Source organism: Gobius niger, assembly GCF_951799975.1.
Source record: "Gobius niger genome assembly, chromosome: 23".
NCBI lineage: Eukaryota > Metazoa > Chordata > Actinopteri > Gobiiformes > Gobiidae > Gobius > Gobius niger.
Window position 1 is genome coordinate 7,529,552 of NC_136874.1, and position 22,338 is coordinate 7,551,889.

The following is a 22,338-nucleotide window of genomic DNA, read 5'->3' on the forward strand; positions in this document are numbered from 1 at the left end:
CCATTATGACGTGATTAAGGCGAGACACTGAAGGTGACTAGGGGGGAAATAACTCATTAAGAGATTACATTTGAAACCTTTGCTGTAGATTACTGACCTTAATATGAGAAAAATATTTGATACAAGTACAAAATTGGAAAGGTTTTGTTCTTACTCGAACAGTTTGAAGCCTGTAGGAGCTACTAAAATGGAGATGTTGTCGGAAGAGTGTAAAGAAAACCTAATTTAGAGAAAACAGTAGTGATGGCCAAGAAACTTGTCACTCCGGAGTTTGTATCGCTCTTCCTGAAGTAGATTGGAAACACTGTGTTGGAGCCTTTTTCAGTAACTGCTGGTCACGTGACTGGCTCCAAAAGTGCCTCATTTTGTGAGTTTCGTCTCAGGGCCTCCATTCATAAAGCAATGTTGATTACTAGTGATAAATACATGTGCTGTTTTCCCCCCATTTTCTAGCCTGGCCTTAGCCATCCATAAACTCCGGTCAGTTATCATTTCTCTACATGTTACGCTGGGTCTGGAGGCGGGTGTTGTCGGTGACGTCAAGCATTTGCTGGATGTAGTTTGGCAATGGCGGCGGATACGAAAGGAAAGGAATCCGTTCTGGCTTCCAAATATCCAGAAATTGAAATTGAAGGCTGCTGCCCCCCAAGAGTTATGATCGTTTGCTTCTCTCACTCGGGCGCATTACATACATGACGACCAAACGCTAGCGACTGGGTAAAATCCAGATCCAATCGTTTCAAACTTTAAAAGTTCACAGCCCTCCCACCTGTGAAGATCCAGACGCAATAATAACGTTTGTCCACAAGAGGTCAGTGTTCAAGGAGAATGAAACAGCTCAGAGACTTCGGAGCTTATGACACTTCTTTGCCAGGAAAGGCTTCACTCGCCCATCACTAGAAAGCAGACCTAAAGTTTTGTAATGTTTACGCCCTGTATATTTCTCTCGTCTTAATCCATGACCATGTTTGGATCACAGCGTCAACAACAAACAACAAAGCACAATTTTTTACTCCTTCCTTGCCTCAAATTTGTGTCAATATCAGCGTTTTGTACGGGGGAATATAGCACAGCCCAAGACATGCAGCAGCAGTAGTAGGAATATTAATGACTGGACAGTGCTTGAGTCAGTCCCAAAGTGAGAAGGCGCCCACGTGCACATACGACGGCGTGACAGAAGCACAATGACTGCTGCGTGGTACAGACTGAGACACACGGGAGAATGACGAGCTCCAGATCGCCACGAACTCCGCCGTGGTTAGAATGGAGAGTCTGTCTTCAGAGGTTAAAGAGTTTGTTCTGTGATGAGATGAACATTAGCAATGCGACTTAGTAATGCGCCAGCAGCTGTAGAAAAGGCGTGGATTTCATTTGTTTGATCTGACAGTTTAAAGATCTGACAACCAGCTCTGTTTAGTTACGTGACTTTGCTGCACCAGGGCAGGATTTGTGGTGAGAGATGTAAAAACAAAAATACGAATTGCACATTATTAAACTGCTGTGGCCTGTTTTATTCAGAGGCAAGATAATTTGTCCTTTCCGCACATATGGCCTCCCTGCTGCACATCAGTATAAGGTAAAGAAGCATGTCGTCCTCACTCAGCCAATCAGAAGAGATCACCCTACATCACACATCACACTATTGTGGCATTTGACCAATCAGCAGAGACCTGTCGCTCAACTTCCTGTTTTCTCTGAAGTCTGAAAAAGACCCAAGTCTGGCTAAGTTCATGGTACATTTCTTTACATAACTTGAAAACTAACCATGGTAAGTTGATGAAACTCACATTTTATTGGTGAATAATTGTGCTAAGTGATGATATATGTTAGTTTTTGTAGAACGTAGTGAAATAAGTGAAATTACAGCATGAAAAAAGCAGGCACCATATTTGATCATACACCCTGTTCACTTAAACCTAAAGTTTTGTCCATATTCGGACATGCCTGTTGCACCTGTTATTCATACTTACAGTATTTTCTTGACAAAAGAACCAAAAGAACCCAGGACTATGTTTTTATGTTGCCAAAGTGCAAGTTTCACTTTGAAGGGGAAAACTATCGCTGGATTCATTTGGATATATGGATTTCTGTGGCAGCAACAGAAAAGAGCAGGCATGACGTGGATTAGCTGCACTTCGTGTGAAACCCCAGGAACCGTGGTCTAGTGAGGGCAATGCACCATACACAAAACTGTGTGTCCGACGAAAACCATACAGCTTATGTGTCCGAGTCGTTCAGTAGTCAGTACAGCTTCAAATCATGATGCATACTGTATGTCCCTAATGTTAGCTCTGGGATTAGCCCTAGCCATTCTCGAACTTGGTAGACATGAAATATTCAGAAAATTGCTCAACTCTAGACTTTCTGATCCAGTCCCCTATTGACCTATTAGCATCTGCACATCCTCCTATCTCTGTCCGCACATGTTGCCACTCTTCTGTTTCTCTGCTCATCTTTCTCCTCAAGGTGACTGTATCCCTTCACAGCCCAGTGATCCGCTAACACCACTGCGCCGCCCCCTATACCGCTCACACACCTGTAGTCACACATACTATAAGAAGGGGAAAGAATAGACCAGGCTTTTTCCGGTACAAAACCCCCATCCCTCCACGCGTCATCCTTGATTTTGCTCGGTTTGATCAGACCCTTTTCCCCTGTTGTTCCGGATGTCACCCGAAGACGAATTCAAGGGGGTGGGTGGAGAGAGAGAGAGGGAGATCGACGGGTCAAGGTGGAGCAGAGGAGCGAATCTGTGAAGGGAATAGTGTAAGGTCAAAAGGGTGTGACGGAGAGGGAAAGAAGAAACAAGGGAGCAACACGGGGTGAGTGGAGATGGAATTTGCGGTGGTACATTGCAAGCTCTGAAGTCGGAAAAGCAAGGTTACCGATCGTATAAAGTGGCACGGGTAATGTCCGTCCAAAGCCTTTGATCAACAACGAATAGACATTTTTCTTAGCTTGTTGTACAAATAACGCGCCTTGAAGATGCAATTTCTGAAAGAACCAAAATCATTGGAGACATTCCGTTCCATACGCTCGTTCAATCCACTCAATAGGTTACATCACAGCCCGCTTTCTTTCATATGTTGCAAGCCCATCACTGAAAGCCCTCATCGAAAATCAAAAGGCATGTCGGTACTGGAGCAATCGGCCTTATGATAAATGATGCGCTCCCTGAAGGACGCGCCGTTTTCTTTTTACAGCGATGTTTGATTTGCTCTCTCCATTTGCAGTCTAGACTTTTAATGAATTTATCTACTTTCTCCTCTCCCGTCTATATTTTCGCTCGGAGAATCTCGGAGTTGTAAATTAGCGCGAACGCAAATGCCAAGATTTGATTTGGGGGCAAATAATGAGGAAGTCAAGGATGCCGAGACGGTGTTGGGAATATGTTTGCCGTCAGATTTTGGAAACTTTTTTGCTACGATTCATTTTCCCAATGTGTCACAAAAACAAGCAATGGCTTTTCGGGATTCCACCAGAAGCCCTTCCTTCTAGTTTGGCCTCCCACTACAGCAGAGTGAAGGGAGTCCCAACAACCTGACAGGGACCCAAAGTCTCATAAGGTCTTTAAATTGGGTTGAACCTGACGTGGTCTGCTATACTTTTTATGTGTGTTTTATCTTTTAACTTTGACCCTAAGGACCAATAATTGGAGGGTCTGCTCTGCTGGAAATATCGCAAAAAACAATTGTGGCCATTTTAGTGTATGCACCCTGTATTTTTATCAGAAAAATGTGAAAAACAATTTTTTTCCCTCAAATCCTCAGTGGGTTGGGTAGGCTCTCAATACATGCATTCCAGATACACAGAACACATGTGCTGAGAACAACCACTGAAAAAATAGCATCAATTTAATGCAAAAAAAATTAGGCGTTTTTATCTTTTATCTTTACTTCATTGGCAATCAACTATTCCACCCAGTTATGGAATCAGTCAATATGCCATTATTTTCGACAGACTGTAGACACATTCCACAGGAAAAAATGATCAAAATCCGACCAAAATCATTGGATCTGTGATGATTTAAAGACCAATTGGCGATCAACAGACTCAGAACCTCAGAACTGTCAAAAGTCACTTTTTCTTATAAGCCCCTGAAGCCTGTGGAAGCCTAATGAGAAGAAGAGATCATCCTGATCGTCTGGTTCAGAGAGAAGCAACTGCCTAAATGAGCTAAACCTGTGACATGGCGTATACAGGCTGCAGCAAGTCAAATTGAATGCTTTTTAAGGCCTTAACCAATTTTCTCCAATTCAGCTTTACCTTCTTGATGGGAGCTTACAGCCTACAGGCCAGCCTCATTTGAAAGCTAAGACCTTCAAAACTGATTGCAACTTTTTTGTCGTATTGTTACTGCGTTTTTTTTGTCAAAAAGAAAATTTGTCAAATTTTTTCGTCACTTTTTCTGGCTTTTTTTGTTCTGCTTTTGTTTTTCTTCGCTTTTTCATCACTTTCTTTATGGCTTTTTTGTTGCATTATTGTTGCTTCTGTGTCGCTCTATTTTGTAGCTTTTCATCACTTCTTAGTTGTGATTTTGATGCTTTTTTTCTTGTGTTATTGTTGTTTAAAAATTGAACAATTCATCAAACAAAACAGGCACATTTTGAGCCAAAACAAAAAGGTAAATTGGAGCGAAAAGTGCATGAGTGGTCAGCATGGCACCTTTACTTTCCATCACAATGGTCTCTACAGCACTCCAAGGTCAATTGTTGTGTTGGTTTTCTATTCAGAGGGTGCATCATCAGAGAAAATCTTCCAAACAATGGATCCTGGAGCGTCCTAGAGACCACTGTGATGGAATATAAAGGCGCCATACAGCCACTGGGTCACTGCAAGGTCAAATACACACAGATATCAACTTTTTTTTCCCCACATAGAAAAGTTGAATAATGCATCTTTAAGGCCATTCCACAATGTGAAACTTTTCCCCAAGAAATCTAGATTTAATGCCTTAATTTTGACATAATGAATTGAATGACTTTAATGCGGAGGCCCTGTGTAAAAAGTCCAGTTCTACCTCGGCTGTATCAGGAGTGGATTAGCAGTCGTTGAGTTGCAGTGTTTAAGTGGTAGGACAAGAATAAACACCGCCAGAGGGAGAAGCTGCACTTTGAGCTTTACTTTATCTCCATTGGTTTGTCTTTGTGATGGAGGTGTAGGAGGAAGGAGTTGACCGGACAGACTTGAGAAAACAATAGTACCCTTAGTGACAGGCAGCTTATACCATTGTATAAAAATCAAGCGCAAAAGCCAACAAAACATGGCCGACTGCGCATATATCGTCCCCACTGTCTCCCCGATCGACCCTGCGCCTCCTGCTAATTACTCGCACATTTTTTACACTTCTGCTTACCCACGCTATGAGACAGGCCGCAGTACACCATCGATTCCTGCTGGCGTGCATGTGTGCGTATGCTTAGAGCTAATAGCGCTTGGCCAGTATTGAAATCAAATGTGAAGCAAAAGACAATCTTCCAAAGGGCATGTCAGACTCTTGGCATATTTATAGAAGGATGGAGATGGGGATAAAGTTGTGGGATTTAAAGCATAGATGTGGGAGAGAATAAGTGGGAAGGGGAAGTCTCAACAATCAGCAATCGCTTCGAACTGAACTCTGTGTCAAGTATAATCCAGCCTCTTCTACAGTGTAAGCTCTTCACTGAACGCATGTTGGCATCTGGATTTAACTTCGATAGGTGGGAGCCCATATCTCATAACATGGTCGAGGAAAATATGTTTGTCTATTTGAGAAAGATGAAGCGATTGGCATGTCTTAATGACTGGAGAAGTTCAGATTTTTGCAGCGAACATTTTCCCTCATTCTCCGCTTAATGAACGGACTTCGCGGCCTACCGGAAGTGTCAAGACACCAGAAATGTCAAGACAACGGAAGTTTCAAGACACCGGAATTTTTAAGACAACAGAAGTGTCAAGACAACGGAAGTGTCAAGACAACGGAGGTTTCAAGACAACGGAATTGTGAAGACAACGGAAGTGTCAAGACAACGGAAGTGTCAAGACAACGGAGGTTTCAAGACAACGGAAGTGTCAAGACAACGGAAGTGTCAAGACAACGGAAGTGTCAAGACAACGGAGGTTTCAAGACAACGGAATTGTGAAGACAACGGAAGTGTCAAGACAACGGAAGTTTCAAGACACCGGAAGTTTCAAGACAACAGAAATGTCAAGACAACGGAAGTGTGAAGAGGACGGAAGTTTCAAGACACCGGAAGTTTCAAGACACCGGAAGTTTCAAGACAACAGAAGTGTCAAGACAACGGAAGTGTGAAGACAACGGAAGCTTCAAGACACCGGAGGTTTCAAGACAACGGAAGTGTCAAGACAACGGAAGTGTCAAGACAACGGAATTGTGAAGACAACGGAAGTGTGAAGAGAACGGAAGTTTCAAGACACCGGAAGTTTCAAGACACCGGAAGTTTCAAGACAACAGAAGTGTCAAGACAACGGAAGTGTGAAGACAACGGAAGCTTCAAGACACCGGAAGTGTCAAGACAACGGAATTGTGAAGACAACAGAAGTGTGAAGACAACGGAAGTGTCAAGACAACGGAGGTTTCAAGACAAGACTTGTTTTGACACTTTGTTCAAGAAGCTTTTAGATTTGGAAAACTGGAGAAAATGTGCTCGGGTTAAGAGGTTAAGATATCGACAAATCAGAGACGCGTCGTTACACCCAAAGAACAACCTTTGGATTTGTGACTGTAATGAAAGCCAGCTTGAGTTGTCTGACGATGTTTTGAGTCTGCACTCACTTCCACCTTGTAAACATTGTTGTTGTAATTTATGTCGAAAGGAGAGTACAGTAAACAGTGACAAAACACTCTAATGGATATGCTTTTAGTCCCTTCTGCCATTGCCACGGGAGTTTGAATGGCTTGTTTTTTTTCTTTGCAAATTAAAATGTTCAAACCATTCATTCACCAACGCTCCGTCACACTTAGCCCCAAACCTCCATTTACTGAAGCTAAAGGTATTGATGTTTCTCCGCGCGTTTCTTGGAAGTTTAATTCACTGCTGTATTTCGTTTTTCCTTGACAATAGCATTAAAATTGTCCACAGAAGAAAAGACGTTTCATGATAGCTTCGTTTGTCTTCTGCGCCCGCGATTTGTTGTTTAATTACATGTTTTCCCTCTCGCTCGGCGGCGGCAATTTCATCATTGATTATAGAAGGAGCAGAAGCCTTCAAAAAGCTAAGAGCGCTGAGGTAACGGCGCTAACAAAGCCGCTCTGATTGCAATCTTCAAGCGTGGGAAAGTGTCATGTGTTTAAACCTCACTTTTCAAATCGAAGAGTGACCTAGAATCAATGGGCCACTTCATTCGGAGTTTCAGACAAAGCGCTCTGACATGTTTTTACACCAGGGAGCTTTGAGGGGTACGTGGATCAGCTACAGGCGCTGGGTTTACCTGGGGTGAGGTGGTTTTAATCTAAATCCCATCTATTGTAGACGAGCTTCAAGTGATAGTTACCTTTATCAGGCCCAAAGCACTTTACAGTAAGGAACCAGTCACCCATTCACGCTCTCATTTATACACCAGTGTACACAGCCACTGTAGGCAAGGTGGGTGAAGTGTCTTGCCCAAGGACACAACAACAGTGTGCATTTGCTGGAGCTGGGATTTGAACTTTCCAAGAAGCTTTTCGATTTGGGTGAAGCCAGACTGGGCAAAATGCGCCCGATTGAGGTGGGGGTTAAGAGATTGACTTAAAGCGACAGGGCCTAACATTTCACCCTGTGTGCAGCTCAAAACAGGCCCATACCTAAAAAAAATAAGGGAGAAACATGAGAAACAGCCCTGCCAAAGTTATACCTTCTCGATAATATAGGCAAAACTATGACAGTCTTTCATGCTGTGTTGTGAGCCAGTTTCACATATTTAGGCCACATCCATTATCCTATTTGCCCCCTAGAGTCTGGAGTCCCAAACCAGAACAAGCTTTCATTTCTGCGCTGCATTCAGGTTGTTGAAAAACACTGTTCACTTTTTTTTTCTCCTTTTGCCCCGATAACAAAGCATCATTATTCAGCTTGTCGTACACAACATTTCGATAACCCACAACTGCTTTCTCTCGTGAACTTATCTTCCCGAACAACCGGTGGAAGTTGAAATTATGTTCCATTTATTTCTCAGGCGGTGTCAGGTCACGACGTTCCTGCCACTGCGGAGTTTTAAAAGACGTGTCGGGGAGATTTGAGGTAAAATGGCGGCTGCTCTGTTTCGGTGTCAATAATAATGTGATAAAAGGAGGCCCGCTGTGGCTGCAGGACTGGTCTGGATGTAGCCTTGGTTACTTCGGTCCACATGGGTTCTCAACAAGTGTGAAGATGTGGACGGACGTGTAACAGCTTTATGTAATGTTATAGAAAGTAAGTGGAAAAGGTCTCATTTTGATACACAATAAGAGAGCTCTTCATGACTTCAAGTGCTGGTGGAGTCCAGGCTTGTTTTAAAATAGACAAAAGCGACTTTTGCATAACAAAAATCCTGAGTTCACACCAATTATATGTCCATCCATCCATTTTCTTCCACTTGTCCGTTGCCGGGTCGTGGGGGCTGTTGGAGCTGCCCAAATCACATTGCACCAGCCCCTTATGGCTCCTCCTGTAGGTGGTGGGTCCACAGAAGGACGGCCTCATGATTAATAGGGTCTCTCAAAAGGGGCTTCTGAACCACTCTGTCTGACCCGTAAGAGGTTAAAGTGACAATCTGTAAGTTGAAATGTTTTACGAACTTGATAGACTGCGTATAATTAGCTACATGGGTCTGCAATTTGACGTAAGTAACATTAATAAATTCTATTTGTATCTAAACTCCTTCCATTTGCTGATTTCAGAAACTAGTCAGAATCTCGGTGCCATCGCCTTGACCAATGAGACGAGCTCCCCTGTGAACCGGCCTGTCAATCGCGGGCACAGGAAGCGAGGAGGGGCTTTCAGATCCAATCAGGACGGGAGGGAGGGACATGGTTGTTTACTTTTTCTGTCTCTATCTCTATCCTCATATTGTTATCTTACAAACTATCGCTTTAACATAAATCAATCTGACTTTAATTGATCATATCCCAAAAATTCCACAGGCAAGGCAAGTTTATTTGTAGAGGACAATTCATACACAAGGTGCTTCACTGCTGTTAGCATACTTTTCCATAGGCTAACATTAGCTAAAGTGAAGCCGTACAACAGCTCCGTTAGCTGCTGGGTCACTGCTGGTAAATCCATCTAACTGCACATTTTAAAGCAGTTTACCATATATAGTGTTAGCTCATATTTGCATAGTCGAGAAGCGAAGTTGGCTGTGTGTTTTAGTACCGCATGTCCCCTCTGTTCATCTCGAGAGTCAACAGGTCGGGAGCATGTCTTTCGGATTTGGAATAAGGCCGGTCAGGAAAAAGCAGCCCGCGGTTATTGCACATTTAAGTGGAGCCAGTGCCAGCTGTGTGATTGTGCGCTGGACTGACAGGAGTTACCTGGTGGGATCCTCCGCTCAGAGAGGCAAAGGCTGCACTTACATTAACAACCCACCTGCTCCTCTGGCTCTGCCCATACTCTTCTGACAGCCACTGAGGAGAAACGTCCACTCTATTTAACTCACACAGACTGTCTCACACTCGAAATGGTGCAGCTCAGGGAGGGGGGGGGGAGACGCTTCGGAACATCTTTGAATTGAGATTTCACATTTAAGATTTTGTTCTGGATTGAGAATTAACAACTAAACGAGATATTATAGGGCTCAATGGTTCAAATGCTCTTCTCAAGGAGTCATCATGGAACCCATCTACATTTGACTCATTGGGAAACTACCTCGCAATTTGCAACACACGCATGGATAGACTGTAAAAGTGGCGTGCTGGGAGCTCATTTTAGCCCTAGAGTTTGAGGCTTTGGACCGGCCCACGTTCAGCTAGTCAGTGCAACAGACTGAGAGCATTTCAGACAGTTGGTATAAGCTCACCTGGAAAATACACAAATTCACTCCTGTGGGCACGTTTTCTTGTTACAACAAGATCCGCCATCTTTGAGGTTGTCAGCATACATGTTCCATAGACTAATATTAGCTAAGAACAGTACAAAAAGTGGAGGAAAAAACGCCGCAGAACAACTCAACTAGCTGTTGAGCCACTACTTTCTAAATACATCTAATATACTGCGGTGTTTTAATGTGAACAATAACTCCAGTATTTTACCTTTTAAAATCTCCATTAGTTTATTATTGCAGCTAATCCCATGATGCTAAGCGGTATGACATTCCGGAACTCTATTGTTTTAACTTGAGGTCGACCGTATGGGTTTTTCTAAGGCCAATGCCGATCATTGGGGGGTTTAATTGACCGATGCCGAAATGCTCAGACACCATTTTTGGCCGATTTTTCCAAATGTCTGGTCTATAATCCTGTAAAATCATGAATACTTGGTCGCAGCAGAGACCGATTTTATTTTATTACTTGATCCAATCATCGTTTCTGTCCCACCTCTGATTAGATGCCGTTAGCATTAACATACCGTTGCTAGCCACAGAATTTTGTACGCTGACCAAAAATACAATTATGGAGCTAACTCAGCGATTGAATTCTCCAGGTTCTGTGCTTTAAAATGACATGCAGCCATGTCCATATTTACTGAGCAATATTGAACAATATTGTGGCTAACAAATTTTCATTGTGATGTTTCTCTGTTTCCCTGAGGCTGAGTGAATTGTGGGAGGACTTGTTCTCGGGAGTCTCCATCACTTTCTGCCCCAGAGATATCGGCCAATAACTGATATTGTAAAATCCCCAATTATCGTCCAACCACTGGTTTTAACACATGGGTAGCTAATGTACCCCCCACGTGACCTTTTCCCATGTTTTTGTCCCACTTACGAGCTCTTGTTTAATGAGCTCAACAAAGATTGAAGATTGGACTTAAGCTTGTGTGGATGGGTTCAACATCAAATGGTTTCTCACTGAGGTCAAAGTACTTCTATTTTCTTTATTTTTTTAAAAACTTTTCTGTTTATTAATCTTCTGTTTCTTGAGGCCCAAAAGTGCCAAGGCCCACCAGGAAACATCCCGACTCCCCTGATTACCCAGCATGCTGCTCAATCGCCTATTGGCATGAAAGAAAACTTTCATAAATATTCAGATTTCCAAACACAAGAGACACTTAGCCGCTCAGAAAACATGGAAAACAGCAAAACTGACCTCTCGACATCATGCGCCTCCAACCAACAGTTTATTTTTGTACCAGTCTGTGCCATTTCTTTCACAGTACAACAGCGCACAATCCCTTATACTACATGCTACACGCTATACCTTCAGGCCGATTGAACTCACAGCACAGTGGATTAACTACTGAGGACCCCACTCTCTCTCTCTCTCCCTTGGGCGTGTGTTCACTCTAAGCATGTCTCTGTGAATTATTCGAAACGCCATGTTGACTTTGAGGGCGCTTGTTTACCATAGACCTACTTAGAGCACATGTTTGCATACAGCTGCTGCCTGCATGGGAGGTTTTCTTAAATATTTGTACATTTTATTCAAAGTGAACATGCCATAACACTTTATGATCGAGTGAGCTCCATATAATACTTGGTTGCGCTTCATATTAACAAGATACAAAGCCACGGTCACACAAACCATTAGTTTTCCAAGAAGGTCCATAAAAACAACATCCAGAAGAATCAACAAAAACTCTGAGGACAGACATTTAGCCTTCTTTAGCACCTCCCATAGAGAATGTAAGTCTCTTTGTTTCACTCCAATGCTTCAAGAGCAGGTTTTGACAATGTTTTGCAGATTGTTGTTGTCTTTCACTGAAAAACCTTAGAACCAGCAAACAGACAAAACGTGAAGAGCCTCTCAATGAATTGCAGTAAGAGTTGCAGACAATACTTTCCTTCACATGCAAAGAGTTCAGTTTCCTTAAAAGATCAATTCTCTGCTGACCCCGTTTAACAATGGAGTCCTGCAGCTGGAGCTTCTCGGTAAACATCTTTTTGACGACTTTATGACACATTACCCATCTTTCCATCACTTCCTCAAAGACCGGCTTGTTCCTGCGCCTCGGCCCCTCCAGGTACCTCCATTTTATCCGAGAAGGTGAGCAAACCATCACGGTGCCATGCCATTGGTCAACCCATTAGTCCGACGTCTCAGTATTCCGAAAATTTACCATTGAGCAGAGGTGCCATTAGTCCGACCCAGTTGTGTTGGATTATGGAGCCATATACAACCACTGGCCCTAACCTTAAGGCTAGTAGACTTGTCTGAACTTAATTTTATTCTTAAACCCCTATTAAGTGGGAAATTTTCGGAACAATGAGACGTCGGACTAATGGGTTGTCGGACTAATGGGCCGACCATCTCATACTTGGATGTCCTTTGATATTTCATCCAATTTGGTGTTTCTAGTTTCCAGATTGAGTTTAACAAATCCTTTGACGTTCTCTTGTTGTTTTTGTTGTTGGAGTAAATCCTTGAACTTGTCCTTTTGTTGTTCTATTAACTTGGTCTTACACAGTCCATCTCAGCAAGACTAGAGCTTTACTGAGTTGAAGTACGATCATCAGGCTCAGAATTAAGTAGTTTGTTGAAGTATAAGCGGAACCACAACCTCCACTTCCAGGTCCTTTTTTAGGAAGGATCTCCATTTCCATAAGTTATCTTTAGCACGCCTCGTTGCCCCATTACTGCTGTTTTAGACATTACGCCAAGTCCTCTCCAGTTCACTGACTCTATGCGCAGCGGTGGCCTGAGGCGATACAGTAACAGCAGAGTCCTCAACCGCTCTGCCACTGTCCCGGCTATGCTATCACTACGCTATCTCTATCTGCTACTATTAATCACAATCTGCGACGTGGGCCAGGCCAACGCTAAGTAAGCAGTTTGCAGATGAACTTGAGAGAGTGAGAGATCGGCTTTGCTTGGGGAGGCCTGGTAATTCGCTATGCTTAGTCGGACTTTTGTGCACTGAGACGCCTCCGGGGAAGGGGGAGATTTAAGGCCGTGCTTTTTTTGAGGGGGGGGGGGGGGGGGAGGGAATGTATAAATATAAATCTTTTTTTCTCATTTTTTTTTCCCGAAGGATTAAAAGATTATACGTTGTTTATGGACATAGGGTTTGCAGCAATAATCTGGTTATCCTTTTAGGACTTTGAAGCCTGTATGGTAAAATGTAATTACTGTAAACCAAAGCAGATTATATTTTTAGACTAATGAACTTGATTGTTAAGGCTAATGCTGAGTGGCCATCTCTCTCTACTCCCAGCACGTAGACAGGGTATTTTTTCCTCAGCTATAAATACTCCTGACTGAGATCCTGGCTTAAGATCTAGAGCTGGGTCCTGGGGCGCTGCACTGCGGTCGCCCTCTGCCCGCCGCGACCCGCTGCTCTGGTTGAAGGGTGGGTCAAAGGCTGAGGACACATGCCCCATAGAAGAGTCAAGAGAAATCAGACTGTGTTTAACAGCAAATGACTACGTCTTTAGGACAACATGCACTGTATTGACTCACATATGAACTTCAGTGACCTCTATTTCTTCATTCATGACGTTGGTCCACCATTTGCAGCTGGGAAGGCTGGCCACAACATGTTGATAGGGACTTGTGACCATTTTGACAGTTCTTCCAGTACTGCATTTGAAGAATGGTGTGACGAGAAGGCCTGGTTCTCAGTTTCCACTCTAATTCATCTCAAAGGTGTCGGAGTACTTTTGGCGATATCTTTCATCTCTTGTCCGAGAAATATCTAAAGCTTATCTGAAACAGTATTATATTCTTGAACGAAACAAAAACAAAACTCTTCTCTTTCCACATTGAGTCAAAAGCTTTTGTTTCCTAGCCTTTCCCACAGTGGTACATATGCAAGCAAACAGGAATTGGAGTAAACCAATCGGCGAAGAGTTGGCGTCTACCGATGATATACGAGATCGTTTTGATTTTTCTGATGCCGCCAATGGGGGTGGGGGTTCCAGACTGATCTCTCTATAGAGGGGGATCATTCTGGTCTCACCAGGCTACAAAGCACAACATACACTTTATTGCCAAAAGTATTCAGACACATGCCTTGACTCAATCAACTTTAGTGACATCCATTTCTTCATCCATAACGTTGGACAAGAAGGCCTGGCTCTCAGTCTCCACTCTTATTTATACCAAAGGTGTCGGAGTACTTTTGCCGATGTCTTTTAACTCTTTAAAATTCAAAAAGCTTATCAAAAAATGTTCATTGCAGTCATTCATTTTTCAATCATTTGACAGTTTTCTATTCTTAAACTCTTGTCTTTCCACATTGAGTCAATTTGCATATGACAACGGTTCATTTTGTATTGAACCTCAGTTTCCGTCCAGTACCTTTCTCGTCTTCCTATCTGGGCGACTACATTTCCCTTCAAGTTGAGAGGACTTACTTTGAAGACACGTTCCTCTGACTTTCATAAACATTACTGCCGACTAAAATGTGCTAAAAGTATTCAGCCCCGTAGCCCGTCACAGGCTTCTTATTCAACTCCTCACGGTTTATCCACAACACTACAGGGAGTCTCGTTTTGTTTTACTGCATACATATTTGGACATTTGCAAACATGTTTTCTTTGACATCCCTCCGCAGCCGGTGTCTCTCCGTGCCAGCGCGATTTAGCTCCGTTCAAATTATATATTCATGAGGACCGAGGATCGCTGCGTGGAGCCCGCCATCTCCTACTTTTCGCCATGGAAACCTCGAAATGAGAGAAATTATCATGACAATGGAGCATATTCTGCCTCTCATAGCCCTTGTTGTGGCATGATGGCGTTACTTCCAGCTTTAAAACCCAAAAGAAGCACTTGACTTAGCACCCTATTTGAATACATTTGTTCTGATATAGGCTATTCATAGTATTCAAAAGGCAGAGTAACTTTTTGAGGTTTCTGTCCATGTTAGAAACCCAGTGGTTGTTGAAGGTTCTGGTCTAAGTTGGTGAGTGTGTGCTGGCAAACAGGGACAGTTGTATAGATCGTGAGTCACAGCAGTTGGTTAAGGCGCAGGGACAGGCAGAAGGAGACGAGCAGACAGCATGGGTGAGTCAAATCTGTGTCTATACAACAGTATCATGATGACAAATACTACAACCGCTATCAAGCCTCATGCAGCTGTTTCGATGAAAAATAATCCTATATGAAGGTTCTTGAGTCATTGTCTGTACTCTGTAGCCGATTAAGAAAAGTAAAACCATAATGTTTATTTATATGAGCGACAATCTGCATTAGTATGAGTCAAAATCTGCGCCGCAATGAGGCCTGTGAGAAATGATTTGTTGAAATTTGTTCCTGCGATCAGGACAGTTTCAAAGATGTTGCATATTTTTTTTTAACTTTTAATATCAATTCGAAAAGTGTGTGCTTTGTTGTGTGTGGATAAAAATAGTCGTAGGTCTTTCTTTGGGTTCAAAACTGATTTGGCTCTTTTGATGTTTAAGGTTGCAGACCCCTGGGTGAGTGGAAAAGCGCTCTATAAATAGGGACCATTTACCATTTTATTCTTGGTTTCAGTGAGACTTTTCTTGGTTAAAGCCACACTGAGTAACATTTCACCCAATAAAGAGAATACAATCCATCCATCCATCCATCCATCCATCCATCCATCCATCCATCCATCCATCCATCCATCCATCCATCCATCCATCTTCCACTGTTGCTGGGTCATGGAATCACATTGCACCAGTCCCTTATGGCTCCTCCTGCAGGTGGTGGGTCCACGGAAGGACTGCTTCACGATTCTAACTGGGCCTGTTGGTCTCTCAGGGGCTTCTGAACGGCTCTTCGTCTGACCCGTCACCTAGGATTCGCGAGACAACTGCTTGAGACCATGTAGACCTCTTGGAGATCATGTGGACACCCTGACATCCAACATATCCGCCTTTTTGCCAGGGGATATATAAGAGACATCTATGTGACTAGCGGCAACTCGGTCTACAACTAGTCTCCAGGCTGGTGAGACAAATCCATTCTTTGATTACCCATTGCAAAAAATGCCATGTTCTGCGTCAAACTCGTCAGCTGGAGCAGGTTTTGGATAGGCAACAGTATAATCCAAAATCTTACGCAGTGCACCTTTAAATCAAGCGCAAATGAAATTAATATATGACTCAGGAGCAATTGTGGTTTATATTTGGAATATAAGCAGTAATTGTAAATGAGTCATATGGGTCTTTGTGATAGTAGCAGTAGTACAGCAGTAGTTTAAGTAGTAAAGTAGCACAAGCACAAGGCAGAGATTATATATTGCTGCAATGGAGCAGTAATAGTCGTAGCTGTATATATAATAAGTGGTCATAATTTTCCACCAATGTTTGAATTGTTTGAGTCAATAAGCCGTGGGACCGCTCCTGCACAGAAGGAAGTGTTTCCCCCCAATACAAGGCTATCAGACAAAGCAGGACATAATAAGCTGCGAGAAAACCTACAGACTAAACTAAAAATAGAGACGTATTGTGCTCGTCGGCCGTATTGATTTACGAGTTTGCGTCCCAAAGCGGCGTCTTTTATATAAGAACATGAAATCCAATATTTCGTTCGCACTCTTCATAAACGCCAATAACTCATGATAAGCAAAAGAATGTCGGCCCAGAATAAAATGCGCCGATGTAGAAGTTATTTTCATTTTCTTTCAACAGCGGTGACGGCGTATGGATTTATCAGAGAGCGTTTTTAATCAAACTCATCAAATTCAAAAGGAAGGAGTTAGCTTCTTTTTCAATTTTTTACTAGACAAACAACGCGCTCAGTGCTTAGAGGCCTCGGGGAATACCTATAGGACGCCCTGGACTTCTGCTGCCTTCATGAGCTGTGGGAGAGATGAGCCTTTGTAGTTGTGAATTGGAAAATACAAGCGCTTTTGAGGAAGTGGGAATTGAAATTACATTGAACCTGTGCTGGCTTCAAAACAATCAGCTAAAAAGGCGGCATAAGTATATGTATATAACACTACTGCTTTCTGTCCAGTGGAAGAAGATGGATGGATAGACGAGAGTCCTAATTTACCACTGACTTCTCCTCCGTCCAAACCACGCAAAGATGTACCATATACGTCACCTCGTAAAAAATTCAAATCTTTCACACGTACAGCCTTTCCCACATCGATCCCAGTGGTGTCTGTGGCTCGCAGCCGGATGAAAATATGTATTTCGATGAGACTGTCCTTCATGCTTTATACACACATACCCCATATACAGCCCAGCGGTTCACATATCCCACATTACACAAGCCTCAGTGGGTTTTTCTCTAGAGTTGGCGCAATAAAGAAGGTCCACACAGTCATAACTTAAGGCCTTGGAAGAAAAAGGAACAGGAAAATTAATTTAGATGCGTCCCAGATGTAGCTTTTCAGAATAGAGCCAACTTAAATACTTGAGACAAAATGTGGATTCTTTCAAAGTTCTGTTTAAAGAAGTATTAAAATATAATATGCTGAATTGTGTAGCCTCCTATAGATACAGACTGCAATGTGTCATGCAAGGGGACGTGGCTAAGCCGAGGGGGAAGAAAACCTCTCAATCTTAGCTGTTTTCTGGCGGACTATAAACATATTTATCACACACAAAAAAGTCAAATCCAAATAGGGTCCATATGGATGGTTTTTGACAGCACATTGGCAGTAGAAGCTAAAAACGGCACTTGTTGCTAACGTTAGCGTATGTAGCTTGAAGCTAACATCATCAGGTGTTCCAGGCAACTGGTAAACGCACCTTCCAATTGGAAAAATGAATTGGAACGGCGCTCAAACTGGTAATTACAACTTGCAATCTCGGAGATGTTCAGACTGCTCCGAGTTCAGATATGAGATGAAGACAGCAATGGCGCCCCCCAGTGGATATGTGCAGCTAATGATAAAACTTTGACAAAATCACTGCATTTGTGATGTGAAGGTTACTTTTGGTCACAGCCTTCAATATATCGTGCCTATAGCATGGAGTTATACGACTTCTTCAGAGCTTATGTGCCAGTGTGTTGGTCGAAACGCATTGGGGCGTCCCTTTCTCCTAGTAAAGGACTTTTAATGTCCGTCAGAGTGCCTTGGATATATTTGCCACACTTACAGTATCTACCAAGGCAAGTTTCTTATTACTCCTTGCTTTGTTCCCTTCCTGGAAAAGCGTGTTTTGAATTATACCTAGTGCTTAGAAACTTTCATATAACGTTAGCATCTTATTAGCTAACTGTTGTAGCATTAGCCGTTTTGTTTACATATAAGTTTATTCAGCTGGAACGCTCTGAGGTTGTGTTACTGTTATAGTCGCAATTTTCAAGTGGGAAAAATACCAGTCACCAGTTGCCTGGAACGCACCATTGACTTCCTGGTTGACATTGTCGGATTTTTAAGGATTTATGTTGGGAATTTCCAATCAGTAGCTCTTGGTTGCTTCTACATGCGTTTAATAAGTCACATTACACAGGTATGTTCTTTTTGTTCTTTGTTCATACTCTGAACAGAATCTGCAAACATTAAGGTCAATAAAGTATAAGGACAAAATTCAAGCAATTGTCTTCAATTTTGCTGAAACATCTTGACTACAAACTCAAGGGGTGAACTCCTCCTAAGATGCATTGTAACACAAGTGCCTTTGAAGCATAAGTAGCTCTGATGGCTTTGTTAAGCAAAGGTAGGAGACTCCTGATTTAAGAGCTGTTGAACCACTTTGCTCATTTCCATGTCTCTGTCTCTTTATTTAGAAGGAACATGTATTCATAATTCAGCATTTGTGAAAGTAATGGCGAAGAAATGGAAGATTCTTTTGTCTTCTCTCTATGTTTTGTGGCTTTGAAAATGATCATATAAATGCAAAGATGCCGTCAGTATTTCAATTTGGTTGAAGAGACACTATACGGCTTATATTTCAAGGTATGCGACACAATCCTTCACCAGTTGTGCAGCGAAATGTGGAGCGTCTGTGCCGGCTGTCGAGCATCGCTGAATGAAGTTGCCCATCGCACCCTGCTGCTTTCAAAGTGACCACAAAAGCAGTTTCCAGACAGCTCAGGAGAGACTTTGATGACTTTCGCTCGAAAACCCACCTCTCCCGGCGCCTCCACCTGGGCTCCTGGTATGGGACGGAGACATTTGGACGGCCACATTGTGAGGTCCCGTCTGGAGGACGTGGGGACCGCCGGAGAATGGGCACAGCTCGGCGAAGGTTGAACCATCTGTCTGTGTCGATCTGCGCCAGTGGGGTGTAGAGAGAGAGAGAGGGGGGGAGAGAGAGGGGGGGAGAGGGAGAGAGGAGATGAGAGAAATAATGGGTGCTGTCTGCGGCTAACAGAGCTGACTGCTGCGGGAAGGACCAATGCACAGCCAATTTACACCGGGCTGTCACGGAGTCAGAGGAGAAGAGGTGCGGCGCATCAAGGTCTGAGAGTTTTACACCAATGAGCAGGGGAACAGAGGTATGCAAAAAAAAAAAAAAAAGGTTCAGATGCAAAGCAATGGGACGGATTGTCACAGTGAAAGGAATTAATTTATGGAATTCACTTTATCTTAAACAAATATCATTTTGAATATTCGTAAGTTCCGTACATAAATTATCAGATATTCAATGATGTAAATAACACAAATAATATAATATAATAAAACCAATCTAAAGTGATTGTAAAAGATTGCTCTTTTTGTCTTTTGTGTTAACATGGCATTTATTGTGCATTTTAATCATGTGAATGTAAAATATCAAAATACAAAATGAATATGCACCAACATAGAAAGCCTTATTTGGTGTTTTGGGAGGGAACAAAAGGGCTACAAAAACATTTTTATGTCAGTTTGTCACCCTGTTTGACGATTCTTTAGACAGTTACAGTTTGGTCCTTAAAGCTGCACTATACAACTTTTTAAGTGAAAAAAAAAAGTTAATATTTGTGTATATTTGACCTTTTAGTGACTCAGTGACTTTATAGGTGCAGAACGGCACCTTTGCTTTCCCTCACAGTGGCCTCTATGATGCTCCAGAATCAATTGTTTTGGGGTTTCTGTGAGGGAAAGCAAAGGTGCCGTGCTGCATCTATAAAGTCACTGAGTCAAAAAGGTCAAATATACACAAATATATAGAAAAAAAATTCACTTCAAAAGTTGCATAGTGCACCTTTAAAGGCACTTTACCTGATTTTTTTGTGCTTGCTAGATTGCAACTTTCTCAACTGATTTCTGACATCACAATTATTCAAAGAGATGAGTTTATAACCCCCCTCCTGGAACCGCCACCTTATCGTGGTGGGGGGGTTTGAGCACCCGAATGATCCTGAGAGCTCTGTTGTCGGGGGCTTCGTGCCCCTGGTAGGGTCTCCCATGGCAAACAGGTCCTAGGTGACGGGTCAGACAAAGAGCGCTTCAGAAGCCCCTTATAAGAGACCAACAGCATCATTTAATCGTGAGGCCGTCCTCCCGTGGACCCACCACCTGCAGGAGTCGGAATCGGAAAAGTGGCAGAAAATGGATGGATGGATGGAGTTTATAACCATGTTTCACGACTATGAGGGAGCAATACTGTCATGGTAAACGACAACCTAAACTAGCTGCTAGCTAACCGTAGCTAAAAAGGGCTTCAGAATTAACAGGACAGTGCACAAAGGTCTATTTCTCCCCACAAATATCTGCTTTTGAAACACACAGATGGGCAAAAATGTCTGGTAAGGTTTGCTGGATATAGACTGTTTGAATATACTGGAAGCACTCACTCCAACATTGATTTAGAAACCCATTTAGGAAGAGTGATTTGTCTTTCTTACTGTGCCTCTATGCAAAAAAAGAAAATAAATAGTCATATGCACTGAACATATCGATCAATCACAAGAAAGATTTGCAAAACATCTTGAGAGGATGATGAGAAACACCAACAATTCCAATCGTCAAATTTAAGCTCTCCAATCCGTTCTTCCTGCTGTGCACTGTATCTGTTTTCGTGATCGCTGCTTTGCTTAAAGTGCCAGTCGGCAGCAAAGTCCCAAGAGTCAAAAGATATCCCAGAGGCGACAAAGCAGCACCGAGGGACTGTGAGACGCTCCTATAACCCCGAGGAACGCGGCGGCAGAAAACTTGAAACTTCATCTGTGAACTTGCTGAAATGAGGTGACTCTTCTTTTGCTACGGCTTTCTGAAGACTTGATGAGAGATTTTTTTTTTCTTCTTCTTCTTCTTTTTTACGGTGGGGGTGGAGGGGGAGTTAAAAAGCCACAGTTCGCCATTGATATGTAAAGCAGCGCCTTTGAATGTCCCTAAAAGCTAAGATTCATACTTTCGAATAAAGCAGTTCCCACAAAAAGGTGTCAGAAATCTCTTTTTGATGTGAATGCCTCGCGGTGGGTTTCCAGGCAAGTTCACAAATGCAACCAGGAGCGTTAAAAAATCCTGTTTCTAAAGCGCGGATTCAATTACGCTGAGCTAATTACTCGACTCGTATAAAAGACAGAAAAGACGCTTGGTTTGGCTCTATGCATTTGCAGGTATTTGGAAGCTCATACATTACGACGCCTGATTGGAACATGTCTTTAATTCGGGCGTTCTGCTCTTCCAAGATTTCATCCACTGAGCGGCGCTGTGATAAAAAATGCTGCTATTATACTGCATTCAGACTGAACGCGATGGAGACTTTTCTGTTCTGTTTTATTGCCTTAATGGTTTGTGCAGCCCTGTGACTCCTGTTGTGATATTGGGCTTTACAAAACCACTGACCACTTCTGAAGCGTAGGAAGGATCTCTTAACTGAAAAAGAACTGCAGTTTTGGTTCTAACCAGTCCCTCTTTGTTACTGCCATGTGCTCTGGATCTTCAACTATAGCTATACACACGTAGATCGTGTGTATAGCTATAGTTGAAGATCTCCCTCGTGTTTAAGCACACATCCAGCCCATATGTCCGAAAAAAGGACGATTACTTGTGCCAGTGGACAATGGTTATTCCAGGTTAGTCCCGTTAGCTTGCAATCGCCTACCGCTCATTGTTGATGAAAAGTCTGCAATAAACCACAAATGCATCAAGCCCGGCTCAGTGTGTGATCATCTCAAAGGCTGCTTTGTATAGTTACCGGCTGTAGTGACGTTATTATTGCATAATACTTGTTTTCACCGGATCTATGCGCTGCTAAGGAGCTAGTTAGCTCCGAGCGAGCGGTTAGCAGCTCGACTACGGACTTATTTTTTGACATGGCTGATGTTCTCACGTTGAAAACACAGACTCGATAAAGTTGTTTTGAGCAGAGAGATAATCAGAGGCTGTCAGTACTTATGAAATGGCTGCTTTTTACTATAGTCTCCCAGGGACAGCTCACAGACCCCAGGGGCAATGCTAAGCTATCCTGCCCGGCCTTTGAGGC

At 42.8% G+C, this 22,338-nt stretch overlaps 1 long non-coding RNA gene across 1 annotated transcript in view; it reads right to left on the reverse strand.

Moving 5' to 3' along the window:
* The window catches only part of LOC306982079, a 62,562-nt gene extending 43,372 nt beyond the window's left edge, over nucleotides 1–19,190 (reverse strand). Inside the window, exon 1 of the long non-coding RNA XR_013794164.1 lies at nucleotides 19,055–19,190. This is a non-coding gene — a long non-coding RNA (uncharacterized lncRNA). The remainder of the gene's footprint in view (nucleotides 1–19,054) is intronic.
* Nucleotides 19,191–22,338: the final 3,148 nt, after the last annotated feature.